We start from the raw sequence: 8,046 nt of genomic DNA on the forward strand, positions 1-8,046 counted from the left end.
ATGTATGACGAAAAGGGTTTTGACAAATAATATACACAACCTTCCTCCACGTAACCCGCACCCCAATTAAGATATAGAACATTCTTGTCACTCCAGACAGATCCCGTGCCCCGTCCCAGTCAATTCCTGCCACCGCCCCTCCCCAGGAGGCCACCACTTCTGTAATATCTATCGCTACAAAGTGGCCGTGAAACTCACATGAAGGGACTCGGGCTGTGTGTCGCCTTCCGTGTCTCTAACGTTTCCGGGTTTATCTGTGCTGTCGCGTGTGTCTTAGTCTGTCTCTCGTTGCTGTTGAGCAGCGTCCGTTATATAAATACACTCCCGTTGGTTTATCCGTTCTTCTGTGGATGGTGGGTTGTTTACGCTGGAGGATAACTGGGGATGAAGATGCTATGAACGTCCTTATATCCGACTCTGTGGATGTGTTTTCGTTTCTCTCGGGCGCCTCGAAGAACAGCTGCCGGGTCATAAAGCAAGTGTATGTTTCACTCGATGAGAAGTCATTACAACCCTTTGATGCTTCTTGAGACTTCTTTTTTGGCCCAGCACACGGTCTATGGTTGGTGAATTTCCACATGCGCTAGAAAAAAATGTGTATTCTGCAGGTTTTGCGTGTAATGATCTACGAATATCGATTAGCTTACCTCTTCTGTAATCTTACTGATTTATTGTCTCAGTTCCTGACAGAGAAGGGCTAAATTCCCGACAACCATGTGGTTTTTTTTTCTGTTTCTTCCTCTAGTTCTGTCCATTTCTGCTTCATGCATCTGGAAGCTCAGTTACTAGGTTCAACCGTGTCTAGGGTTATGACGTTTGATAACTGGCCTTTTTGTCATTAAGAAATGCCCTGCTAATATTTCTCTACTTATATTCTATTTTGTCAGGTCTTAATACGGACACATCAGCTTTCTTATGCTTGTGTTTGCATAGCGGATCATTTCCCAGTCTTTTACTGGGAAAATTGCATTTGGATTTCTTCCACTTTTTGGACATTATGAATAATGTGCTGTGAACATTCCTGTAAAAATCTTTATCGCTTTTTTTATACGTCCTGAAAATGTCTGCTTTTAATTGCAGTGTTAAGCCCGTTTATTTAATGTAATTGCAATTTTTCTTTTGAGGAAGATTAGCCCTGAGCTAACTGCTGCCAATCCTCCTCTTTTTGCTGAGGAAGACTGGCCCTGAGCTCACATCTGTGCCCATCTTCCTCTACTTTGTATGTGGGACGCCTACCACAGCATGGCTTGATGAGTGGCACATAGATCCACACCCAGGATCCAAACCAGGGAACCCCGGGCCGCTGAAGCTGAGTGTGCGAACTTAATTTCTACGCCACTGGGTCAGCCCCATAATTGTCAATTTTTAACAGCTTTACTGAGGTTTGCTTTACATAGCATAAAACCCAGGCATTCAAAGCGTACAATTCAATGATTTTTAGTAAATCTACAGAGTGGTGCGACCATTGCCACAATACAATTTTACAAAATTTCTGTCACCCCCAAAAGATCGCTTGTACCCATTTCAGCCACTCCCCATTGCCCTCCCTGCCAGCCTTAGGCAACCACTAATCCACTTTACCTGTCTCTAGCTTTTCTTTTTCTGGAAATTTCACATAAATGGACTCATACAACATGTAGTCTTTTGCATCCACCTTCGTTCACATAGCATAATGGTTTTGAGGTTCATCCACGTTGGAGCTTGTATTGTTAGCTTTTCCTCTTTATTGCTGAATAATATTTCACCACATGAATAGAGCACACTTTCTGTTTCTCTGATCACCACTTGATGGGCATTTGGCTCGTTTCCACTTTTTGGACATTATGAATAATGCTCTATGAACGTTCCTGTAAAAATCTTCGTGTGGATATGTTTTCATCTCTCTTGGGTAATACCTAGGAGTAGAATTGCTCTGCTGCATAATAAAGTTATGTTTAACTTTTTGCATTCTCACCTGCAATGTATGATCAATTGCTTTTTTTTTTTAAAGATTTTATGTTTTTCCTTTTTCTCCCCAAAGCCCCCCAGTACATAGTTATATGTTCTTAGTTGTGGGTCCTTCTAGCTGTGGCATGTGGGATGCTGCCTCAGCATGGCTTGATGAGCAGTGCCATGTCCGTGCCCAGGACTTGAACCAATGAAACACTGGGCCGCCTGCAGCAGAGCGCGTGAACTTAACCACTCGGCCATGGGGCCGGCCCCCTGATAAACTGTTTTTTAAAGAAGAAAAGAGAAAAGAATTGTCTTTTATATTGACCTCACATATTCCACTTTCGCAGTGCTCTCTCTTCATTCCTGTATATCTGGATTTCTATCTGGTATCTTTTCTGGTTCAGCCTGAACATCTTTTAGCATTTCTTATGGTGTGAATTGGATGGTGATGAATTCTCTGTTTTTGTTTATTTGAAAAAGACTTTTATCTTACTTTTATTTTTGAAAGATTATTTCATTGGACACAGAATTCTAAGCTGATAATTCTGCTTTCTTTCAACAGTTTAAAGACGTGTTCCATTGTTCAGTAACCTGCACTGTTTCCAGTAGAGAGTCAGCCGTCATTCTTATTATCGTGCGTCTGCACATAATGCACGTTTTCTCTTTTTTTGGATGCTTTAAGATACTTTTCTTTATCATTGGTTTTCTCAGTGTTACTCTCATACACCTAGTTGTGGTTTTCTTTGTGTTTTTACTGCGTTCTCTTTTCCTTCTCAGATTCCACTTTTATGTCTGCAAACGGCCTGACAGACCACACATCACTGAGGCCCCATCTCTTCATCTTGTTCAGTCTTTTTTTCCCTCCGTGCTTCAGTCTGAATTTATTTTGACCTGTCTTCATGTTTACCGATCTTTTCTTCTGCTGGGTCAAATCTACCGCTTACTCCATCCAACAAGTTTTTTGGTTCTGATGCTTTAATTTTTATTTCCAGAACTGCCATTTGTTTATTTTTTACAATTTCCATTGATATTTTGAAAAATACCATCTCTTCATCTATTCTATTTTTTCCCTATAAATTTGTTCCTATATTTATATGTGTACTTAAGGTCTGTTTTTTTTGTTTTGTTTTGTTTTTTTGCTAATTCTAATAACATGTCTAATGTGGACATGTCTGCTTCCACAATTTGTGTTTTCTCTTAATTATGAGTCAGATTTTCCTATTTATTCTCTTGTCTAGTGTTTAATTTTATCATATTTTTCCAAGTGTGCATAAAAGAACAAGTAAGATTAAAGCACGACTTATATTTTTGGTTTTATTTATTTCCTAGAAAGTCTAAACCTGTTTTGCTGTTTGGAGGTTCCACTGAGGACCGTTAGCTCAGATATTTCTTAGAGTGTAATGGAGCTGGGCTGAGAAACGGCTCTAACTAGACTGAGTTACCTGTAATCAGCCCTCCACAGCATCCTCTGCCTTCTTATCCTGTCAGAGTCTGAGCTAGGAGGGGGCTTGACTGCAATTTCGGACTTTTTTGGCTAAATTTAGATCCAAGTATTTCAGGGCCCTGCACTGTAATCATTGTGAGAACGCACAAGATTATGCATTTTTTTCCTACCAATGTGCCTTTCCTCCATCCCTGCCTTTTGGAGAAACTTGGGTCGGGCAGGACGGAGGATGAGGGGCTGGAACAAACGACCTCTTCTTTCCTTGAGAAGATGCCCTTCCATCTTGGTGGACTGAGCCATCTCTCTGTGCCCTTCACTCCAGACCCTTCCAGGCTCCAGTCTGACCTGCCATCCCGCACTCTGGTCCACGGTCGGAATGATTTCCCTTCGTTTCTGCAAAGTCTCTCCATGCACGGCTGAGGTTCCTGCGTCCACCCATACACGGACCAGCCCCTCCTCTGGGTGTGGACGCTGCCACAGCTCTTGTTCCTGGAGAAGAGCTTCTTTCTTCCTGGAATTCAGTTCGTTAAAATGTCGTTGATCCCACTGCTCTTCCCTAGCTCCATAGAAAGCTATGATTTTTATTTTTTCTGGAGTTTTCTTGTTGTTACCACAGGAACAGAGGTCTTTTACATCTCTCTACATCCTAATTGGAAGTCAAAACCTCCATGAGTGTGAGCTATTTCTATTATTAGTGGGCAGTGGTGCATAAAATGAGCACACACAGAAGAATATAATTGCAATGAAGATTAGCGCTAGGATGCAGATGTGCGTGTTCTCGGAGGGTCCTTTCGGGCAGGGTGCCCATTTTGCAGATGAGGTTAAGAGACACTGAGGACCTTCCAAGGTCACATCACTAGCAGAGAACAGAGCCAGGATTTAAACCCAAGTCATCCTACTCTAGAATCCATGCTTTCACCCACTCTGCTGTGAAATAAGGATTTGAGTTCCATTCACTCAGAGTGTCAGGCATATCACAGCTCATCCGTGAAGGGCGTTCCGTAAAATGGCCGGCCCTTGGCTGGGTTAGGGACTGGGGACGCGGAACAGAGACAGCCCTTGACAAATATGTATCGAGTGAGTTAATAAACCGCCAGCCCACAACACGCACACACACACATGCACATGTGTGCACACACGCACATGTGCGTATGCACGCACACACATGTGTACACACGTGCACATGCACGTGTGCATGTGTACGCACGCATGCATGCACACACACATGCGTGCACACACATGCGTGCACACACACGCGTGCATGCACACACACACACACACGCCCTCTCTTGACCTGGCGGAAGAGCCTGCTGTCTCAGAGGACCTGCGAATGTTCGGTCATAAAACCCAAACCTACTTTCCTGTCTTTTTGGAGCTGCCTCCTTCCCTTCTGACGGCCCGTGGCTCTGGGGTGTTAAACAAGTGGACAAGAGGAAATCTTGAAGTTTCATGACAGTCTCGTGTACTCAGACATCATCCCCGGAGCTTGCTAGGTTCCTGGCTCCAAGGCGACCCCGTGGGTCCTCACCAGAAACCGCAGACCAAGGGGCTCAGGACATTGTCCGAGGTCCATCCACCCTGGGGCTGGGCCTTCGGGGACTCTGATCTGTAATTAAACCCGAGCTCCAGGGAGCGGCAGTCCTGCAAAGTCATCCCTGTGGGCTCCTTGCGGGCGAGGGCACAGCACACGTGCGCGTGCGGATGGTCCACCATCGCGGGAGCCTGTGCTCGGCTTCGTAGACTCTAGCGTAACTGCGACGGTCGCTGCATCAGACCAGCCGGTTCACGTCCACCTTTCTTACTTCCTGCTGTGCAGCCTCGAGCAGCACACTTAACCCGCCGGAGCCTCAGTCCCCCGTCTAAAGCACGGGGATGGTAAACAGAACCCACGACCTGGAGGGGTGGGCTAACCGGGCCAGTGCTCACTCGGGTCTCCCACAGAACTTGGCATACAACAAACACTCAAAAATGTTAGCCATTCTTAGTACTATTGGCTATTGGGCTGTATATTACCAAGAAGCAGGGCTAGGATGTGCATGAGAGTCAGTGTCTGAGTGTTTTGGCCATTATCCTGGCTTTCTCACCCAGGCAGCTAGTTCACAAGGCAGAGTCCAGACTACCCCAACGTGCTAACTCAGAAGATCTGGGGTGGGGCCCAGGAACCTGCAGGCTGGCCAGCACCCCAGTGATCTGGATACGGATCCAGGGCGACTCTTTGAAGATCCCCCTTAAGCTGTCGCGCCTCGCTGCTTGGGGGCAAGCACTGCGTCTAGAAGGCAGTCTGGAGGGGACCCTCATGACGCCTGCCCACCAGCACGTCTCCTCTCCGCACTCTGCAGTCGGGACAAAGAGAACCTTGCCCACCACCCGGGCCTGGGAACCCCAGGGAACCAAGTCCAGAGCTGTCAGCGTGAGCCTTAACACGGCAGGGTTGGAGTGCTCAAGACCAGCCCATCCTCTTTCCAGTCTCAGGAAACGGCAGGCTGGGCTGCAGTCACCTGCAGGTAGAAGGCTCTCAAGTTGGGTCACAGAATTGACAAATCAGGCTGGTGACCTGCTGGGCTCTGAATCTACGTGAGGTGGCCCAGCTCTGTTGGCCAAACAGGTTTCACCCCACGGGCCACCTCTGCGTGACCGCGGCTGCTTGGGGTGCTGTGGACAGGGATGCAAAGGCTGATTCTGGGTCAAGGGCTCTCAGCCAGGGTCAGTTTTGCGTCTTGGGGGATGTTCAACAATTTCTGGAGACACTTTTGGTTGTCACGGCTGGGGTGGGTGGGGCAATGGCATCTAGTGGGTGGAGACCATGGTGATGCTGAATGTCCTACGGTGCACTGGACCATGCCCCCAAGCAAGAAGTACCCTGCCCAAATGGCAGTGATGCCAAGGCAAGAAATTCTGCTCCAGGCTCATGGGAAAGAGGCAATGTCCGGCCTGGCTGGGGAGCGAGTGGGGTTCGTGAGTGCTCACAAAGGATCACTAGGCATCGCTGAGCGCCTTTTATGTGAACATAGAGACCTAAAGAGATGCAGCCCAGAGGAACTGGAGCGGAAGAGACGCTACACGTGGAGCAAAATCATAAAAAGCATAATCATAATAAAAACCCCAAACCTCTAAGTCCAAAGAGAGATAACAGAAGATAATGCGTCCATGAAAAAAGAACGCGATGCCGTAAAAAATGAACACAAGAGCTCATGGGGAAAAAATATGATAGCAGAAATATAAAACTCAGTTGAAGATCTGGGAGACGAAGTTGAGGAATTTCTCAAGAATATGTAGCAAACTAAATGATTGAAAATGGAGATACACGATAAGAAAGTTAGAAGACTGATACAGCTCTGATGCTGGAATTGTAAGAGTTCTAGAAAGAGAGAGAAAATGGTGGGGAGGAAATGTCAATAAAATAGTTGAGGAAAATTTCCCCAAAATGAAGGACATAAATCTCAAAAGCCAAAGGCCCCACAACAGCTCGGTGCCGACCTGAAGCTGGACTTCCGTCAGGTCCACAGGGAGCTCCAGGACGCTGGCAGCGCAGAGGAGAGTCGACCAGAGAGACAGAAGCAGAATGGGAGGGCTTTACCCTGCCCAACAGCAGCTCTGGGAGCGAGAAGACGGAGAGAAAAGCTTTCAAAATTCTAAAGGAAAAGCGGTCCTCGCCCAGAATGCTACATCGAGACAAAAATCAAAAACGTCCTTAGACACGCGAGGGCTCGAGAAGCCACCTCCCGCCTCCTCTTTCTCAGGAAGCTGCCAGAGGATGCGCTCTGCTGAGAGGAGGACTGAGCCAGGGAGCAGGACGAGGTGGGGTCCAGGAGGCAGGACATCCGGCTCCGAGGAGAGGTGGCGGGTCCGCAGGCAGATGGGGGAGAGAGAGCCCAGGGCGCCAGAGGCAGAGGGCAACATGTGCGGTTTGGTGAAACTGATAAAAGTCAGATGTGAGTAAAAGTCCTGGGAAAGATTTGGACAATTGGCAAAGAGTTTGAGGTTAAAAAATATTAGTGATAGGGGGAGCTGGCCCGCTGGTGTAGTGGTTAAGATTGCGTGCTCCGCTTCAGGGCCTGGGGTTCGTGGATTTGGATCCCAGGTGCGGACCTACACACCACTCATCAAGCCATGCTGTGGCGGTGTCTCACATACAAAGTAGAGGAAGACTGGGACAGATGTTAGCTCAGGGCCAGTCTTCCTCAGCAAAAAGAAAAAATTAGTGACCAGTATACAGGAAACTATACAAACGAAGAAATCGTAAGAGTTGTAGTGCTGAGTACCAGTCTCATAAAAATCACGGCGCAGCTACTGGGGAGAGTGAGAGGGGCGGCAGTGGGGGGTCAGAGGCAGGGGAGCAGACGGATTACAAACCGCCTCTCCTATGGTGGGGAAACCATGAGCAATGCCTGAAAGTGAAAACCACACAGAACGATACAGGCGCGTGAAGGGAGTGATAGGGAGTGAAGCAGACATGGGTCAGCGGAAGGAATCGAAAGTGGAGAAGCAGAAGAGAAGAAGGAAGGGCTGGAAACTGCAGCTTGTCTTAACTAACCGCCTCAACCAGCAACGGATAAAAATTGGAAATCAAAAACAGTACAACTCGGGGGCCGGCCGGCCCCATGGCCGAGTGGTTGAATTCACGTGCTCTGCTTCAGCCAACCAGGGTTTCACCGGTTCGGATCCCGGGC

The sequence above is a fragment of the Equus caballus genome, chromosome 12, assembly GCF_041296265.1.
Source record: "Equus caballus isolate H_3958 breed thoroughbred chromosome 12, TB-T2T, whole genome shotgun sequence".
In the NCBI taxonomy this organism is placed as follows: domain Eukaryota; kingdom Metazoa; phylum Chordata; class Mammalia; order Perissodactyla; family Equidae; genus Equus; species Equus caballus.